General features: G+C 47.3%; 1 pseudogene across 1 annotated transcript; it reads right to left on the reverse strand.

Moving 5' to 3' along the window:
- Positions 1-1,952: 1,952 nt before the first annotated feature.
- On the reverse strand, positions 1,953-3,005 carry LOC311125178 (ectonucleotide pyrophosphatase/phosphodiesterase family member 7-like; annotated as a pseudogene). The gene is made up of 2 exons: positions 2,323-3,005; positions 1,953-1,968 (listed from the first exon to the last, which is right to left on the reverse strand). The product of its transcript is annotated as an ectonucleotide pyrophosphatase/phosphodiesterase family member 7-like (transcript).
- Positions 3,006-20,883: the final 17,878 nt, after the last annotated feature.

Below are 20,883 nucleotides of genomic sequence, written 5' to 3' on the forward strand. Positions count from 1 at the left end.
GAGATCATGTGACAGATCATGTGACACTTAGATTGCACACATGTGGACTTTATTTAACTAATTATGTGACTTCTGAAGGTAATTGGTTGCACCAGATCTTATTTAGGGTCTTCATAGCAAAAGGGGTGAATACATATGCACACACCACTTTTCCGTTATGTATTATTTTGAATTTTTTGAAACAAGTTATTTTTTTCATTTCACTTCACCAATTTGGACTATTTTGTGTATGTCCATTACATGAAATACAAATATAAATCCATTTAAATTACAGGTTATAAATGCAACAAAATAGGAAAAACGTTCAAGGTTTGTTCTTGAACAAATGATAGTTCCACTATGTGCAAACCAGATAGGATTGCGTATCTCTGCAGAATGCTGGGGTAGCCATGAAGGTTAAGTGTGCCTGAATTCTAAATAAATAACAGACAATGTCACCAGCAAAGCACCCACACACCATAACACCTCCTCCTCCATGCTTTACAGTGGGAACTACACATGCGGAGATCATCCGTTCACCCACACCGCGTCTCACAAAGAAATGGCGGTTGGAACCAAAAATCTCAAATTTGGACTCCAGACCAAAGGACACATTTCCACCGGTCTAATGTCCATTGATTGTGTTTCTTGGTCCAAGCAGGTCTCTTCTTATTATTGGTATCCTTTAGTAGTGGTTTCTTTGCAGCAATTCAACAATTAAGGCCTGATTCACACAGTACCATCTGAACAGTTTATGTTAAGATGTGTCTGTTACTTGAACTCTGTGAAGCATTTACTTGGGCTGCAATTTCTGAGGCTGGTAACTCTAATGAACTTATCCTCTGCAGCAGAGGTAACTCTGGGTCTTCCATTCCTGTGGCGGTCCTCATGAGAGCCAGTTTCATCATAGCGCTTGATGGTTTTTGCGACTGCACTTGAAGAAACGTTCAAAGTTCTTGAAATATTCCGTATTGACTGACCTTCATGTCTTAAAGTAATGATGGACTGTCGTTTCTCTTTGCTTATTTGAGCTGTTCTTGCCATAATATGGACTTGGTATTTTACCAAATAGGGCTATCTTCTGTGTATATCCCCCCTACCTTGTCACAACACAACTGATTGGCTCAAACGCATTAAGAAGGAAATAAATTCCACAGATTAACTTTTAAGATGGCACACCTGTTTATTGAAATGCATTCCAGGTGACTACCTCATGAAGCTGGTTGAGAGAATGCCAAGAGTGTGCAAAGCAGTCATCAAGGCAAACGGTGGCTATTTGAAGAATCTCAAATATAAAATATATTTTGATTTGTTTAACACTTTTTTGGTTACTACATGATTCCATATGTGTTATTTCATAGTTTTGATTTCTTCACTATTATTCTACAATGTAGAAATAGTAAAAATAAAGAAAAACCCTGGAATTGGGGCGGCAGGTAGCTTAGTGGTTAAGAGCGTTGTACCAGTAACCGAAAGGGCACTGGTTCTAATCCCCGAGCCGACTAGGTGAAAAATCTGTTGATGTGCCCTTAGGAAGGCACTTAACACTAATTGCTCCTATAAGTTGCTCTGGATAAGAGCATCTGCTAAATAACTAATTTAATGAGTAGGTGTGTCCAAACTTTTGACTGGTACTGTAAATCTGCACGGGTTCAAGGCTTAGAACTAGCATTGGCCAGATTGTTTCATGGGATAGGCATTTTGGTAGATCTTATTGATGTCCTGATATATTCAAAGCACGTTTCTCTATAAAGGCAAAGGTTCAACAACATGAGATAAGGGTCATATAATTCCTTGGGTAAACTTGAGCAATGTGGTGTAAGAAAAAGACAGTTTATGATTCTGTCCTTGGTCAAGCGTAAATTAATTTCCTCAACAATTAAACTTTGTGTTGTTGAACATTGATTATTAAACTGTTAACAGTTGATGACAAATAAAGACTCACTTTCATGTGATCAAAATATCTTTCTCTATTATGAAGCCAAAAGTCTAAAAGAGTAATATAATTCCATTGTTAAACCCACGTAATGGGGAAAAGGAAATGTTTATAATTCTGTCCAAGTAGCATTCACGTTTTGAGTATCCTATGTTGTTCTGCACATTGTAAATAAATTATAAACTGCAAACTTTTTGGTAACAGAACTTCAATGCATGCCATCAAGACGGTATGAAGAGAGTTTGTTCTGACCACATGACCTGATGAGGAAAATGTATGCCCGTCTCCTGAGCAGCGTGAATAAAGAATAACAATGTAGTACTGTTAGGACACTGTTTCGGCACACTCACCCCATTGATGACGTATCTATAGTAACCACCAGTATGAAAATGTATGCAATCACTAACCTTAAGTCGCTCTGGATAAGAGCGTCTGCTAAATGACTAAAATGTAAATGTAAAATGTATCCTTGATCAGCGAAGAGAATCAGGGGCAGGAGGCGAGGGTGGTTACTATAGTGAAGCCTACCAGGCATATCCTCGTTTCCTATATACGTGCAGGTGAGCGTGGCCCCTTTTCAGGGCCTGGTACACCTTCTCCAGCATTCCCTCTCTGGGAAGAAGCATTCCTGTTGGTCCATAATCCACCAGTTGGAACTTGATATCCCGGAAGTCAAATCCCGGAATCTCGGACAGGATGATCTCGTCGACCAGGCCATTCCGGAGCATCGTGGTAATTCCGTGATCAGCAGTGATGATGATGTTGAGCCGATCGGAGAGGCCGTGATTCCGGTGGCATCACGGATGTATCCCACAGTCCGGTCCACTTGTCGGACCATCTCCCTGCGCTCCGGGGAATCTGGTCCATACTTGTGTCCCGTTGTATCTGGTTCACCGAAGTACAAAGACACAAAGTCCAGGTCCTCCTCGGAGAACCACTGACCAATCACCTTGTCGATGTTGATCCTCCAGTCCGTCTCATTGTTGTGCTCATAGAAAGGAGGTTCCACCTGGCTGACCTTTACTCTCTCACCTTTGGTGGCGGCGGCTGTGCCGGGGAAGTGGAGTGAGCCCGCCTTCAGACCCTCCATCAAATCAAATCAAATTTGATTGGCCACATGCGCCGAATACAACAGCTGCAGACATTACAGTGAAATGCTTACTTACAGCCCTTAACCAACAGTGCATTTATTTTTTATAAAAAAGTAAAATAAAACAACAAAAAAGTGTTGAGAAAAAAAGAGCAGAAGTAAAATAAAATAACAGTAGGGAGGCTATATATACAGGGGGGTACCCGTGCAGAGTCAAAGTGCGGGGCACTGGCTAGTTGAGGTAGTTGAAGTAATATGTACATGTGGGTAGAGTTAAAGTGACTACGCATAAATAATTAACAGAGTAGCAGCAGCGTAAAAATATGGGGTGGGGGGTGGGGGTGGGGGGGCAGTGCAAATAGTCCGGGTAGCCATGATTAGCTGTTCAGGAGTCTTATGGCTTGGGGGTAGAAGCTGTTGAGAAGTCTTTTGGACCTAGACTTGGCACTCCGGTACTGCTTGCCGTGCGGTAGCAGAGAGAACAGTCTATGACTAGGGTGGCTGGAGTCGTTGACAATTTTGAGGGCCTTCCTCTGACACCGCCTGGTATAGAGGTCCTGGATGGCAGGAAGCTTGGCCCCAGTGATGTACTGGGCCGTACGCACTACCCTCTGTAGTGCCTTGCGGTCGGAGGCCAAGCAGTTGCCATACCAGGCGGTGATGCAACCAGTCAGGATGCTCTCGATGGTGCAGCTGTAGAATTTTTTGAGGATCTGAGGACCCATGCCAAATCTTTTCAGTCTCCTGAGGGGGAATAGGCTTTGTCGTGCCCTCTTCATGACTGTCTTGGTGTGTTTGGACCATGATAGTTTGTTGGTGATGTGGACACCAAGGAACTTAAAGCTCTCAACCTGTTCCACTACAGCCCTGTCGATGAGAATGGGGGCGTGCTCAGTCCTCTTTTTTTTCCTGTAGTCCACAATCATCTCCATTGTCTTGGTCACGTTGAGGGAGAGGTTGTTATCCTGGCACCACACGGCCAGGTCTCTGACCCTCTGTCAGGGACATGTTGAAAATGTCAGTGAAGACACTTGCCAGTTGGTCAGCACATGCTCAGAGTACACGTCCTGGTAATCCGTCTGGCCCTGCGGCCTTGTGAATGTTGACCTGCTTAAAAGTCTTACTCACATCGGCTACGGAGAGCGTGATCACATAGTCATCCGGAACAGCTGGTGCTCTCATGCATGCTTCAGTGTTGCTTGCCTCGAAGCGAGCATAGAAGTGGTTTAGCTCGTCTGGAAGTATTGTGTCACTGGGCAGCTCGCGGCTGTGTTTCCCTTTGTAGTCTGTAATAGTTTTCAAGCCCTGCCACATCCGACGAGCGTCAGAGCCGGTGTAGTACGATTCAATCTTAGTCCTGCATTGACTCTTTGCCTGTTTGATGGTTCGTCAGAGGGCATAGCGGGATTTCTTATAAGTGTCCGGGTTAGAGTCCCGCTCCTTGAAAGCGGCAGCTCTACCCTTTAGCTCAGTGCGGATGTAGAAGGAGAAGGGTAGAAGGATTACTTTATCCTATCCCAGGTCTTCCTTAAAGAGGTGGGGTTTCAAATGTCTCCGGAAGGTGGTGAGTGACTCCGCTGTCCTGGCGTCGTGAGGGAGCTTGTTCCACCATTGGGGTGCCAGAGCAGCGAACAGTTTTGACTGGGCTGAGCGGGAACTATGCTTCCGCAGAGGTAGGGGAGCCAGCAGGCCAGAGATGGATGAACGCAGTGCCCTCGTTTGGGTGTAGGGACTGATCAGAGCCCGAAGGTACGGAGGTGCCGTTCCCCTCACAGCTCCGTAGGCAAGCACCATGGTCTTGTAGCAGATGCGAGCTTCAACTGGAAGCCAGTGGAGTGTGCGGAGGAGCGGGGTGACGTGAGAGAACTTGGGAAGGTTGAACACCAGACGGGCTGCGGCATTCTGGATGAGTTGTAGGGGTTTAATGGCACAGGCAGGGAGCCCAGCCAACAGCGAGTTGCAGTAATCCAGACGGGAGATGACAAGTGCCTGGATAAGGACCTGTGCCGCTTCCTGTGTAAGGCAGGGTCGTACTCTCATGCCTGTTAACTTGCTTTAGCGATATTATACACTGGGTATACCAAATATTAGGAACACCTTCCTAATATTGAGTTGCACACCCCCTTTTGCCCTCAGAACAGCCTTTGTTGGGGAATGGACTCTACAAGGTGTCGAAAGCATTCCACAGGCATGCTTGCCAATGTTCCCTCAAATTTGTTTGGGCACAAAGTAAATTTCAGGTCTGCTGAGTGTAAACTTGAACATTGTGAAAATTCTGTGAACACTGAGGCTACCCACCTTAAATTACAAGTAGGCTACTATGGGTATTTGATCATAATGTAGGCCTACCAGAGGGGCCTACTATCAAAAACAATGGAGAAAAAAGCATCACATAACATGTTAACATGGAATTAGCTGTTCTATCATTCAACCAACAGTAGCAGCCAATGTGTGGTGTTCAATGCTAACATTCCATTAGACTTGAAAACAAAAACAGGCCGGGCTTGACATTAACCTGTGTATCCACTTGTCCTTCAGACATGGAGGTGACTGAAAATGTTGTGTTTGATGCAAGTAATCACTGTACAAAATAAAATTCATTATTATTCCCATACCATTATTACAGAGAATCAGGCAAATTATGCAACTCTATTGGCTACTTAGCTTATTCAAGACCGTCTTAAAATACAACAAATTCCCCTTGAAGACATAAAAAAGCTCTTTACCTGACTCGCTTTTCAAAGATGGCTTGGAATGCACACATTTTGTGCTCTTGTAGGAAGCAACCACTCCCCCATTATTGACTAGAAATTAGCTATAACTGGGCTAATAAATCACTAACTAGCAAATAATATGAGGAAATGTGCACACGTGGCTACATGCAGCTCTCACTTTGATCTCAAAACAAGCGCATCTACTCGTGACCACTCATACTGTAGCCTAAACACAGTCCAGTTCAAAGTGAATGGCACAGATCCATATATGGCAATGGCTGTTTGCATATAGGCCTACTGCAGCTCTGATTGGTTATGGCGCACTGGTCTGTGTAGAGTTTTGCTCTGTGTAGTGTACCAGCATGAGTCATGCCTGTCAATGCAATAGAATCCTATTCCAATGCAGGGTACATTTCCATTTTAGTCATTTAGCAGACACTCTTATCCAGAGCGACTTACAGTTAGTGAGTGCATACATTTTCATACTGGGCCCCGTGGGAAACAAACCCACAACTCTGGCGTTGCAAGTGCCATGCTCTACCAACTGAGCTACAGGGGACTGTAGGGTACCAGCTTGAGTCATGCCTGTCAGTGCAATAGAATCCTACTTCAATGCAGAGTACCAGCCTGAGTCGTGCCTGTCAATGCAATAGAATCCTACTCCAATGCAGAGTACCAGCCTGAGTCGTGCCTGTCAGTGCAATAGAATCCTACTCCAATGCAGAGTACCAGCCTGAGTCGTGCCTGTCAATGCAATAGAATCCTACTCCAATGCAGAGTACCAGCCTGAGTCATGCCTGTCAATGCAACAGAATCCTATTCCAATGCAGGGTACCAGCCTGAGTCATGCCTGTCAGTGCAATAGAATCCAATGCGCTCTGCCTACAAGAAAATCTCTTGCACAGTTAGTTTTGCATACCAAATCTTGCATAGTTTGTTTTGTTTCGGTATATCCTCATTGAAAGTGGCTAATATTTCATTGATTCGATCAAAATTCCCACAGTAGAGCGAAAGGTTTATAGTGTTAACTAAAGGGGAAAACTGTAGAAAGTTGAGTGAAGTTCAATCTCATGCTTCTCTGCACAGGCTCATATTTCTTCTGAGCAGCAGTCAGAGGGGAGCTGGCACCCGTGCACGCGCACAGCTTAGAGAGGGACCATTGATGCTGGCCCATGTTGACTCCAATGCTTCCCACAGTTGTGTCAAGTTGGCTGGATGTCCTTTGGGTGGTGGACCATTCTTGATACACACAGGAAACTGTTGAGAGTGATAAACCCAGTAGCGTTGCAGTTCTTGACACAAACCGGTGCGCCTGGCACCTACTACCATACCCCGTTATAAGGCACTTTTGTCTTGCCCATTCACCCTCAATGCACACCTACACAATCCAAGTCTCAATTGTTTCAACGCTTCAAAATCCTTATTTAACCTGTCTCCTCCCCTTCAGATACACTGATTGAAGTGGATTTAACAAGTCACATCAATAAGGGATCATAGCTTTCACCTGAATTCACCTGGTCAGTCTATGTCATGGAAAGAGCAGGTGTTCTTAATGTTTTATATACTTAATGATTTGTAGCAAACAATTTGCTTGTGGGTAGATACGGAGGAAAACAGTTCACAGGCACATCGCCACAAGGCCTATTTGACCAGAATAAGAAGCCATTCAGCAATTGGTTTTGCCTTAGAAAATAATTGTATGTTTATGTTTAGGTGATTTGGGTAGACTGGCCTAATTAGCTACTGGCCTACTTAGGCTATAGACAATGCTTCACTGTGTGTTTCTTTCAGGGCTATCACCTGTAGTAGAACAATCCACAAGTCAAACAACTGTTAAGACTTTTTACACCAAAACGTTTTCATCAGGGAGTTACTTTTGGACGTCTATGTTGATACATTGTTGCAGACAGTGGTTACAAGCAATTGTAAAGCCCAGTGTTACATGTTGCCACCCTTCCTCCCTGCTTCTCACGCCTGGGGTGTATTCAATCAGTTGATTCTGTTACAAAACTTTTCTTAAACGAAAGCAAACAGAACAAAACATGAATTTGTCCAATAGAAACTCTTGTTTAGCTCTGTTGGCTTCTATTTGGTTCTTAAACGGTAAACGGTTTACGTAATGAATACACCCCAGGCTTGTGAAGAAGTTGCTTGCGGGTCTCAACGGTGCATGCGCATGCTCCATGTAGAAGCGTTGTATTTCGTCCTGTCGGTAAATCTTAAAAATTAAACATTGTTTCCAATTTTGATAGTAGACTTTTGATTGTGGCTAAACTGTTACGCCAGCATTGTTCTCCTTATTTGCTCAAATTACAGATTGAATACTTTTTACGAATGAATGGGAAAAACCAGTGATTTGTATAAGGCCCAGTGTGCATTTTTTTTTTTAGAAGGTACAAATCAATGGTGGACTATAATGTCTGTGTGCGTTGTATTGCGTGTGGCACTGGCAGTAGGCTACACTCTTTAGAAGCAATACGTGTTGTTCTGTGATTAGGGTGAAGTTGGTTATGTAAGTTAGCAGTGTGTGTAACAGTTGTGCATGTGTGTAGCAATAGCTTACCTGTGAGCAGGGTGAAGTGTGTGGGGCTGGTGATGGTGAGGTAGGGGGGTGTGACATAGGCAGCATTGACCCCGCCCCGGCCCATCGTGTCCAGGTGAGGGGTGTCCACGTCCCTGTCATAGTCCCATCGGAACCCATCGAACGAGATGAGCAGCAGCTTGTTGTTTCTGGAGCTCCTGGCGCAGGGCCCACTGTGGGGAGAATCCACTCCAGGAAGGGAGCCTCGGTGTGGGGCAGCCAGAGAGGGAGAGAGGGCCAGTAGGCTGAGGAGATCCAGCCTTAGCAGCATGACTTGTGCTTCACGGTCACCTCATGATCACAGTCAATGGTGATATGTCCCACAATATGTAATATCTCCCACTACTCTCTCCTCTTCCAGCCTATCATCTCTTCTCTCTGCTAAATCCTTCTCCCTCCAATCTCCTGATTCTGCCTCCTCAACCCTCCTCTCCTCCCTCTCTGAATCTTTTGACTCTCTATGTCCCCTATCCTCCCGGCCGGCTCGGCCCTCCCCTCCTGCTCCGTGGCTTGACGATTCATTGCGAGCTCACAGAACAGGGCTCCGGGCAGCCGAGCGGAAATGGAGGAAAACTAGACTCCCTGCGGACCTGTCATCTTTCCACTCCCTCCTCTCTACATTCTCTTCCTCCATTTCTGCTGCTAAAGCCACTTTCTACCACTCTAAATTCCAAGCCTCTTTGCCACCTTCTCCTCCCTGCTGAATCCTCCTCCTCCTCCCCCTCCCTCCTCCCTCTCTGTGGATGACTTTGTCAACCATTTTGAAAAGAAGGTTGACGACATCCGATCCTCATTTATTAAGTCAAATGACACCCCTGGTCCTGCTCACACTGCCCTACCCTATGCTTTGACTTCTTTCTCCCCTCTCTCTCCAGATGAAATCTTGCGACTTGTGACGGCCGGCCGCCCAACAACCTGCCCGCTTGACCCTATCCCCTTCTCTCTTCTCCAGACCATTTCCGGAGACCTTCTCCCTTACCTCACCTCGCTCATCAACTAATTCCTTGTCCGCTGGCTATGTCCCTTCCATCTTCAAGAGAGCGAGAGTTGCACCCCTCCTCAAAAAACCTACACTCGATCCCTCCAATGTCAACAACTACAGACCAGTATCCCTTCTTTCTTTTCTCTTCAAAACTCTTGAGCGTGCTGTCTATAGCCAAATATCCTGCTATCTCTCTCAGAATGACCTTCTTGATCCAAACCAGTCAGGTTTCAAGACTGGTCTTTCAACTGAGACTGCTCTTCTCTGTGTCACGGAGGCTCTCCGCACTGCTAAAGCTAACTCTCTCTCCTCTGCTCTCATCCTTCTAGACCTATCTGCTGCATTTGATACTGTGAACCATCAGATCCTCCTCTCCACCCTCTCCGAGTTGGGCATCTCCGGAGCGGCTCACTCTTCGATTGCGTCCTACCTGACAGGTCGCTCCTACCAGGTGGCGTGGCGAGAATCTGTCTCCACACCACGTGCTCTCACCGCTGGTGTCCCCCAGGGCTCAGTTCTAGGCCCTCTCCTATTCTCTCTATACACCAAGTCACTTGGCTCTGTCATATCCTCACATGGTCTCTCCTATCATTGCTACGCAGATGACACAAAATTAATCTTCTCCTTTCCCCCCTTCTGATAACCAGGTGGGGAATCGCATCTCTGCATGTCTGGCAGACATATCAGTGTGGATGTCGGATCACCACCTCAAGCTGAACCTCGGCAAGACGGAGCTGCTCTTCCTCCCGGGGAAGGACTGCCCGCTCCATAATCTCGCCATCACGGTTGACAATTCCGTTGTGTCCTCCTCCCAGAGTGCAAAGAACCTTGGCGTGACCCTGGACAACACCCTGACGTTCTCCGCTAACATTAAAGCGGTGACCCGATCCTGTAGGTTCATGCTCTACAACATTTGCAGAGTACGACCCTACCTTACGCAGGAAGCGGCACAGGTCCTAATCCAGGCACTTGTCATGTCCCATCTGGATTACTGCAACTCACTGTTGGCTGGGCTCCCTGCCTGTGCCATTAAACCCTTACAACAACTCATCCAGAACGCTGCAGCCCATCTGGTGTTCAACCTTCCCAAGTTCTCTCACGTCACCCCGCTCCTCCGCACACTCCACTGGCTTCCAGTTGAAGCTTACATCTGCTACAAAACCATGGTGCTTGCCTATGGAGCTGTGAGGGGAACGTCACCTCCTTACCTTCAGTCTCTGATCAGTCCCTACACCCAAACGAGGGCATTGCGTTCTTCCACCTCTGGCCTGCTGGTCCCCCTACCTCTGCGGAAGCACAGTTCCTGCTCAGCCCAGTCAAAACTTTTCGCTGCTCTGGCACCCCAATGGTGGAACAAGCTCCCTCATGATGCCAGGACAGCGGAGTCACTGACCACCTTCCGGAGACACTTGAAACCCTACCTCTTAAGGAATACCTGAAACCCTACCTCTTTAAGGAATACCTGGGATAGTATAAAAGTAATCATTCTACCCCCCCCCCCCCCCCTACCCCACCCCCACAAAAAACATAAACAAACAAATATATATATATTTTTTATATATATATATATATATATATATATATATACAGTGAGGGAAAAAAGTATTTGATCCCGTGCTGATTTTGTACGTTTGCCCACTGACAAAGAAATGATCAGTCTATAATTTTAATGGTAGGTTTATTTGAACAGTGAGCGACAGAATAACAACAAAAAAATCCAGAAAAACGCATGTCAAAAATGTTATAAATTTATTTGCATTTATTATGAGGGAAATAAATATTTGACCCCCTCTCAATCAGAAAGATTTCTGGCTCCCAGGTGTCTTTTATGCAGGTAACGAGCTGAGATTAGAAGCACACTCTTAAAGGGAGTGCTCCTAATATCAGTTTGTTACCTGTATATTAGACACCTGTCCACAGAAGCAATCAATCAATCAGATTCCAAACTCTTCACCATGGCCAAGACCAAAGAGCTCTCCAAGGATGTCAGGGACAAGATTTTAGACCTACACAAGGCTGGAATGGGCTACAAGACCATCACCAAGCAGCTTGGTGAGAAGGTGACAACAGTTGGTGCGATTATTCGCAAATGGAAGAAACACAAAAGAACTGCAATCTCCCTCGGCCTGGGGCTCCATGCAAGATCTCACCTTGTGGAGTTGCAATGATTATGAGAACGGTGAGGAATCAGCCCTGACCTACACGGGAGGATCTTGTCAATGATCTCAAGGCAGCTGGGACCATAGTCACCAAGAAAACAATTGGTAACACACTACGCCGTGAAGGACTGAAATCCTGCAGCGCCCGCAATGTCCCCCTGCTCAGGAAAGCACATATACAGGCCCGTCTGAAGTTTGCCAATGAATATCTGAATGATTCAGAGGAGAACTGGGTGAATGTGTTGTGGTCAGATGAGACCAGATTCAAGTTCTTTGGCATCAACTCAATTCGCCGTATTTGGAGGAGGAGGAATGCTGCCTATGACCCCAAGAACACCATCCCCACCGTCAAACATGGAGGTGGAAACATTATGCTTTGGGGGTGTTTTTCTGCTAAGGGGACAGGACAACTTCACTGCATCAAAGGGACGATGGACGGGGCCATGTACCATCAAATCTTGGGTGAGAACCTCCTTCTCTCAGCCAGGGCATTGAAAATGGGTCGTGGATGGGTATTCTAGCATGACAATGACCCAAAACACACAGCAAAGGCAACAAAGGAGTGGCTCAAGAAGAAGCACATTAAGGTCCTGGAGTGGCCTAGCCAGTCTCCAAACCTTAATCCCATAGAAAATCTGTGGAGGGAGCTGAAGGTTCGAGTTGCCAAACGTCAGCCTTGAAACCGTAATGACTTGGAGAAGATCTGCAAAGAGGAGTGGGACAAAATCCTTCCTGAGATGTGTGAAAACCTGGTGGCCAACTACAAGAAACGTCTGACCTCTGTGATTGCCAACAAGGGTTTTGCCACCAAGTACTAAGTCATGTTTTGCAGAGGGGTCAAATACTTATTTCCCTAATAAAAATGCAAATCAATTTATAACATTTTTGACATGCATTTTTCTGGATTATTTTGTTGTTATTATGCCTCTCACTGTTCAAATAAACCTACCATTAAAATTATAGACTGATCATTTCTTTGTCAGTGGGCAAACATACAAAATCAGCAGGGGATCAAATACTTTTTCCCCCTCACTGTGTGTGTATATATATATATATATATATATATATATATATATAAAACAAATGAAAATTAAAAATATACTCTAAAAATTAAAAATGTAAACATTTGAAAAATAAAAATAAATCAATTTTAAAGTGGTTGTCCCACTGGCTATCATAAGGTGAATGCACCAATTTGTAAGTCGCTCTGGATAAGAGCGTCTGCTAAATGACGTAAATGTAAAATGTAAAATGTCCAAAACACTTTGGAGTCGCACCAGAGTCCAAGCAAAACTCCCAACTCTAAGCCGTCTGACTCTAACCTCTAGCTCACTACTCTGAGTACCTGCACTACAGACTGACAGACTGTCCTGTAGCTTCCTCCTCTTCAACTGACTATGTGCAATCACACTTCCTACCTACCGTGATAAAGAGCGAACACACACACTCCGTGCTGAGAGAGATAAGATGTTATTTTGCCTATCTCTCCTCACCCTATTGCTATCACAGCATAAATCCACCTATTGAGGTTTATTATACAGGCCCTGTTCTACCGCCTCCTGTCTTATCTTCTCATCACCACTATTACAGTTATATGGTTCATCTAAATTGATCTGAGGTCATGTGTGTGTGTCTGTGTGTGTTGATTTTGTGTATATGAATTATTTTTATGACCAAAAGTTGGATTTTCTTGTTTTTCTAATAACCTCTATTGCCCACCAGGTGGGGACAGTACTTCATTGATGATACATGGGATGCTGTTGAACTCTGCAGTCTGTCAGCTGTAACTGGAACTCACTGTTGGAGTTTCTTATCTGGGGTGCATTTAGTAGTCGCAGACCGTAGCAAAACTTTTTGCAACAGAAACCGTTTACTCCAAATGGAAAGCGTTTTGCAACGAAAACAATAGGTTTTTTTTGGACAAATTCAGCTAGGTCTCTCCCTGTTTCTTTCTGTTTGCATCCTTTTGTTTATGTTTGGTTCTGTTTGGTTGCTAGTGAATACACCCCAGGTATTTCCCACCTCCTCCCAGATATCCTCAACTCCTTACAGCTATTTTTCTCCATCTTTGAACTCATCCCTCTATTCTATATCTCCCCCTCTCTGTTCTTCTCATTCCCTCTCTTTCCGGTCATGCTTGACTTGGCAAATGTATGACATTATCATATATTAATATATAGAAATGTAATGTTTGTATGAAATGTAATGTAATGTATGTACCCCTGCAGAGAGAGAGAATATGTTAAATATGATTTAAATGATAATTGTATCATTTACATCTGTCATAACCGGCTTATAAGTGGAAACCAGCACGAGCTAAAGTTCATTTCAAGATTTAATAGTTGAGTTATTTGGCATTTATGGGTTTGCTGTGTCAACTGTGTACTCAAATGCCTTTTTATGGAGTGTGTATGTGTGTGTGTGTATCATACAGGTTGGAAGGAATTGGCTAAATCCTTTTGCTAAGCTATCTTTATTACCTTGTAAAATGGGAGGAAGTTGATACAAGTTATTTTCCTAAAATAAATGTAGGTTGTTTAATGTGTTTTATTCATCATCAACTAACTGTAACCTGGTTGCTTTAGAGTTATGCTTGAAAACAGATATATTTACATTTTTTTCGATACCTATTCTGTGTTTCCATATCTGTGAAAGAGAGGGGACAAATGAAGGAGAGGAGACAAGTGAAGTAATGCCTACTTCACCCATGCTCTACCAAGGTTTTCCAGCACACACCTACAACAGTAGCTGTGAAGGGTCTATTACTTCAAACAATATGTATGCAGGTTGTTTAGGATTCAAACCTCAAACAGCCTAATTCATACTCTTAGAGGTGCATCCATAATAATGTGATTTGTACCGCGTACAAGTTAAAAGTATTTGATTCTTCACACACCAGTGCTCCAGTACAGAAGGTGGTGGTAATGCACCATAACGTTGGATGCCAACCGCCGATAAACCACACAGAAGAAGAGGCGTAGGCGACAATACCGGTAGCTAGCTAGAGACAACAATTGACAGTGTCCTTTGCCCCCGCCTGTTGGGCACTGGAGTGAAGGACACTGTGTGCTAGCTATTTAGCTAATTGGCTAGCTAGCTAGGAGGACGCTGGTACACAGCAGGCAGGAGGCGGGGTTGACACCGGTAGCTATCTAGCTAGCTAGTTAGGACACTGGTAGACAGTATACTTCCCCCCTGAAAACTCAGATAATACTTGTATATCCCTTTTCTTTTGACACACATTTTAATCGCATAGAAAATCAGGGGAAATCCAGAATATGCAGGAACCAATGGGATGCTCGAGGGGGGTGGGGGTGGTGGGCATTCCTGCAGATTAATGCCTACATGCAGGAATGCCCCTAATTGCGGGCCACAATCACACACTATTGGGAAGACGCATGCAGTAGCACACACACCAAAGTCTCTGTCCCATTGCTTCAATTATGCTCTTTTAAGACCCATCTAATAATTGAAAATAAGCGCACTCCGTGCGTGTGCGGGCCAGTGTGTGTGTGTGTTGGGACTGGAAGGGGGTGTCAAAACTATACACAAGAGAATACCTCCTCGAGGCGAACCTAGGACATTCTGATCCAATGGTGGTGACGTTAATGCTTACGCTACGAACCCTGTCATGAACGCATTGTCTTGACCGTTTAAATGGACAGTCTGGTGATGACAGGAAGCGTTTGTTTTTGTTAATTCACTCAGTACTGATTGAATGTTTATTTCTCTTAAAATAAATAGTCTAAAACAGTTGATGTGTAGAAAATTGTCACATTGCTTACCAAGCTAGCGAGCATGGCGTTTTCTTTTGATGTTGGTGTTGTTTAGCCTGGGTGCACCCCCCTGGCTACTTTTTACTTGGATGGTGACTTCAGGTTTTCGGGAATATATTGAAAAGTAAATTGACACTGTGTTAATCAGTCAGAACAAATTTGGATTATGATGATAAAAAGAAAATTGCTTTTACCGAAGAGGGAGCGTACTGAATCAATGCATAAGGTAAGGGATGTAACGTTAGCCAGCTACATTACTATGCAAGCCAGGTTGACTATTGTATGAAGTAACGTTAGCAGACGTTAAATTAGCAATGCCCATTGCATGTATTATTCATTAGCAGTGTGGCAGTTTCCCAAAGTTTGGTGTTGATTATGAACTTTACTTAGCTAGCTAGCTGTGCTTTGTGGAATAATGTGGAAGACACTGTCAACATTGAGTGCCGGTGCATCGTGATCTGTCCAAACAGCTAATGTTACAGCCTTGTTGGCTTGTAGCTAGATAGATAACGTTACTGGTTAACATTAGTTGGCTAGCTAATTGGCCAACAAGACATAACTTAACTAGCTAACTCTCTTATTTATGCTTATTTGTTTGTGCTCTGATTACACGTAAGGCACACAATTTACACAGATTACTTCAGCCAAGTGACAAACCTTCTATAGCAGAATATACCTAGCTTTGTTTGTGGCTTGTCTATTTCCGACTGGTGTTAACTACAAGCGCTGTTGATGTGCAACCCAAGTGTTTTGGTCTGGTCTTAGAACTGAGATTTGGCTGAAAGAATGTTAGCATTGTCAGAAATGCTACAAAAAGGTAGCACAAAACCCTACACATGTATTCAGTCTGAATGGTCTAATGGTCACATTATGGACACTGTATTCTCGTTCTTATCTAAAGCCTAGATATTGAGCTAGGTCGGGGCAAGAAATTATAATTTTTCCCTAATGCTATTGACCCTGTTAAAAATCCGGTATGTGGTTCTCGGTAATGTGTACCTCCAATCAATTTGATTTGCGCATTTTAATCGACATTGGTTTCACATTGGTTTAGATATTGATGTTAGAGAGATTTGAATTTAACATTAAGCTTCAACCAATGCATATACTATTGTGGGGCGGTACTAGAAGCCAGGTAAGAAGATCGAAATGCAGCCATAGTATTTATGATGCCTTAGTTAACTGTCCATCATAGTGTTTGATAGCGGTCTCATTGATTTGTTGTCTGCCCGTCAAGGCCTTGGTCTACCGTACAAGTTCAAGTAGAGGCTCTAATCTAGGAGCAGATAAGATACAGCAGAGTTCACTACTTCTACATATTCATCAGCAGGAGCTGCTAGTCACTCAGTAAACTCAGAGTTATACGGCAGTCTTCTGTTTCAGTTGTATTTATTCACACAGGAGAGAGGGGGATGAGGAGAGAAAGGGAAGGAAGAGAGAGAGGGATGAGGGGCGAGAGGGATGAGGGGCGAGAGGGATGAGGGGCGAGAGGGATGAGGGGTGAGAGGGATGAGGGGCGAGAGGGGATGAGGGGAGAGCGAGGGGATGAGGAGAGGGAGAGGGGATGAGGAGAGGGAGAGGGAGAGGGAGAGGGACGAGGAGAGGGAGAGGGACGAGGAGAGAGAGAGAGGGACGAGGAGAGAGAGAGAGGGACGAGGAGAGAGAGAGGGACGAGGAGAGAGAGAGAGGGACGAGGAGAGAGAGAGGGGACGAGGAGAGAGAGAGGGGACGAGGAGAGAGGGATGAGGGGCGAGAGTGGGATGAGGCACGAGAGGGGATGAGGGGCGAGAGTGGGATGAGGCACGAGAGGTTATGAGGAGAGAGCGAGGGGACGAGGAGAGACAGAGGGAAAGGGACGAGTAGAGAGAGGGGGGGACGAGTAGAGAGAGGGGGGGATGAGTAGAGAGAGGGGGGGACGAGTAGAGAGAGAGGGGGGGACGAGTAGAGAGAGAGGGGGGGACGAGTAGAGAGAGAGGGGGGACGAGTAGAGAGAGAGGGGGGGACGAGTAGAGAGAGAGGGGGGGACGAGTAGAGAGAGAGAGGGGGACGAGTAGAGAGAGAGGGGGGGACGAGTAGAGAGAGAGAGGGGGACGAGTAGAGAGAGAGAGGGGGACGAGTAGAGAGAGAGGGGGACGAGTAGAGAGGGCGGATGAGGAGAGAGAGAGGGGATGAGGAGAGGGAGACGGGGAGAGAGGGGGATGAGGAGAGAAAAGGGATGAGGAGAGAGGAGATAAGGAGAGAAAGAGAGTGGGATGAGCAGAGAGATGTGATGAGGAGAGGGGGTTGTGGAGAGAGGGAGATGAGGAGAGGGGGCTTGAGAGAGAGGAATGAAGAGGGGGACGAGGAGAGAGAGGGGGACGAGGAGAGAGAGGGGGACGAGGAGAGAGAGAGGGGGACGAGGAGAGAGAGAGAGATGAGGAGAGAGAGAGGGGGACGAGGAGAGAGGGGGAGATGAGGAGAGAGAGAGGGGATGAGGAGAGAGAGAGGGGATGAGGAGAGAGAGAGGGGATGAGGAGAGAGAGAGGGGATGAGGAGAGAGCGAGGGATGAAGAGAGAGAGGGATGAGGAGAGAGAGGGATGAGGAGAGAGAGGGGGACTAGTAGAGAGAGGGGGACTAGTAGAGAGAGGGGGACAAGTAGAGAGAGGGGGACAAGTAGAGAGAGGGGGACAAGTAGAGAGAGGGGGACAAGTAGAGAGAGAGGGGGACGAGTAGAGAGAGAGGGGGACGAGTAGAGAGAGAGGGGGACGAGTAGAGAGAGAGGGGGACGAGAGAGGGCGGATGAGGAGAGAGAGAGGGATGACGAGAGAAATGGGATGATGAGAGAGAGGGGATGATGAGAGAGAGGGGATGAGGGGAGAGCGAGGGGATGAGGAGAGGGAGAGGGGATGAGGAGAGGGAGAGGGAGAGGTAGAGGGACGAGGAGAGGGAGAGGGACGAGGAGAGAGAGAGAGGGACGAGGAGAGAGAGAGAGGGACGAGGAGAGAGAGAGGGACGAGGAGAGAGAGAGGGACGAGGAGAGAGAGAGGGGACGAGGAGAGAGAGAGGGGACGAGGAGAGAGGGATGAGGGGCGAGAGTGGGATGAGGCACGAGAGGGGATGAGGGGCGAGAGTGGGATGAGGCACGAGAGGTTATGAGGAGAGAGCGAGGGGACGAGGAGAGACAGAGGGAAAGGGACGTGTAGAGAGAGGGGGGGACGAGTAGAGAGAGGGGGGGATGAGTAGAGAGAGGGGGGGACGAGTAGAGAGAGAGGGGGGGATGAGTAGAGAGAGAGGGGGGGACGAGTAGAGAGAGAGGGGGGACGAGTAGAGAGAGAGGGGGGGACGAGTAGAGAGAGAGGGGGGGACGAGTAGAGAGAGAGAGGGGGACGAGTAGAGAGAGAGGGGGGAACGAGTAGAGAGAGAGAGGGGGACGAGTAGAGAGAGAGAGGGGGACGAGTAGAGAGAGAGGGGGACGAGTAGAGAGGGCGGATGAGGAGAGAGAGAGGGGATGAGGAGAGGGAGACGGGGAGAGAGGGGGATGAGGAGAGAAAAGGGATGAGGAGAGAGGAGATAAGGAGAGAAAGAGAGTGGGATGAGCAGAGAGATGTGATGAGGAGAGGGGGTTGTGGAGAGAGGGAGATGAGGAGAGGGGGCTTGAGAGAGAGGAATGAAGAGGGGGACGAGGAGAGAGAGGGGGACGAGGAGAGAGAGGGGGACGAGGAGAGAGAGAGGGGGACGAGGAGAGAGAGAGAGATGAGGAGAGAGAGAGGGGGACGAGGAGAGAGGGGGAGATGAGGAGAGAGAGAGGGGATGAGGAGAGAGAGAGGGGATGAGGAGAGAGAGAGGGGATGAGGAGAGAGAGAGGGGATGAGGAGAGAGCGAGGGATGAGGAGAGAGAGGGATGAGGAGAGAGAGGGATGAGGAGAGAGAGGGGGACTAGTAGAGAGAGGGGGACTAGTAGAGAGAGGGGGACAAGTAGAGAGAGGGGGACAAGTAGAGAGAGGGGGACAAGTAGAGAGAGGGGGACAAGTAGAGAGAGAGGGGGACGAGTAGAGAGAGAGGGGGACGAGTAGAGAGAGAGGGGGACGAGAGAGGGCGGATGAGGAGAGAGAGAGGGATGACGAGAGAAATGGGATGATGAGAGAGAGGGGATGATGAGAGAGAGGGGATGAGGAGAGAGAGAGAGGGGACGAGGAGAGAGAGGGGGGATGAGGAGAGATAGAGGGATGAGGAGAGATAGAGGGATGAGGAGAGAGGGGGAGATGAGGAGAGAGGGGGAGATGAGGAGAGAGGGGGAGATGAGGAGAGAGGGAGGGGAAGAGGAGAGAGGGAGGGGATGAGGAGAGAGGGAGGGGATGAGGAGAGAGGGGGGAAGAGAGGGGAGAGAGGGGAGAGAGGGGAGAGAGGGAGGAGAGGAATGAGGAGAGAGAGGAATGAGGAGAGAGAGGAATGAGGAGAGAGAGGGATGAGGAGAGGGATGAGGAGAGAGAGGAATGAGGAGAGAGGAATGAGGAGAGAGAGAAATGAGGAGAGGAATGAGGAGAGAGAGAGATGAGGAGAGAGAGAGCGAGATGAGGAGAGAGAGATGAGGAGAGAGAGATGAGGAGAGAGAGAGAGGGAGATGAGGAGAGAGAGAGGGAGATGAAGGGGGAGAGAGGGGAGAGAGGGGAGGGATGAGGAGAGGAATGAAGAGAGGGGATGAGGAGAGAGCGAGGGAGATGAGGAGAGAGCGAGGGAGATGAGGAGAGAGCGAGGGAGATGAGGAGAGAGCGAGGGAGATGAGGAGAGAGCTAGGGAGATGAGGAGAGAGCGAGGTAGATGAGGAGAGAGCGAGGGAGATGAGGACAGAGCGAGGGAGATGAGGAGAGAGCGAGAGGGAGATGAGGAGAGAGCGAGGGAGATGAGGAGAGAGCCAGGGAGATGAGAGAGTGAGGGAGATGAGGAGAGAGCGAGGGAGATGAGGAGAGAGCGAGGGAGATGAGGAGAGAGCGAGGGAGATGAGGAGAGAGCGAGAGGGAGATGAGGAGAGAGCGAGCGAGATGAGGAGAGAGCGAGAGAGATGAAGAGAGAGATTGAGGGAGATGAGGAGAGAGCGAGGGAGATGAGGAGAGAGCGAGAGGGAGATGAGGAGAGAGCGAGCGAGATGAGGAGAGAGTGAGAGAGATGAGGAGAGAGCGAGAGAGATGAGGAGAGAGCGAGAGAGATGAGGAGAGAGAGTGGGAGATGAGGAGAGAGAGAGCGGGAGATGAGGAGAGAGAGAGCGAGATGAGGAGAGAGAGAGCGAGATGAGGAGAGAGAGAGCGAGATGAGGAGAGAGAGAGCGAGATGAGGAGAGAGAGAGCGAGATGAGGAGAGAGAGAGAGCGAGATGAGGAGAGAGGGAGCGGGAGATGAGGAGAGAGGGAGCGGGAGATGAGGAGAGAGCTTGAGCGGGAGATGAGGAGAGAGCGCGAGCGGGAGATGAGGAGAGAGCGCGAGCGGGAGATGAGGAGAGAGCGAGCGGGAGATGAGGAGAGAGCGCGAGCGGGAGATGAGGAGAGAGAGCGAGCGGGAGATGAGGAGAGAGAGCGAGCGGGAGATGAGGAGAGAGAGAGCGGGAGATGAGGAGAGAGAGAGAGGGAGATGAGGAGAGAGAGAGAGGGAGATGAGGAGAGAGAGAGAGGGAGATGAGGAGAGAGAGAGCGGGA

This window comes from Coregonus lavaretus (assembly GCF_964263955.1).
Source record: "Coregonus lavaretus genome assembly, chromosome: 1".
Classification (NCBI taxonomy): Eukaryota; Metazoa; Chordata; class Actinopteri; order Salmoniformes; family Salmonidae; genus Coregonus; species Coregonus lavaretus.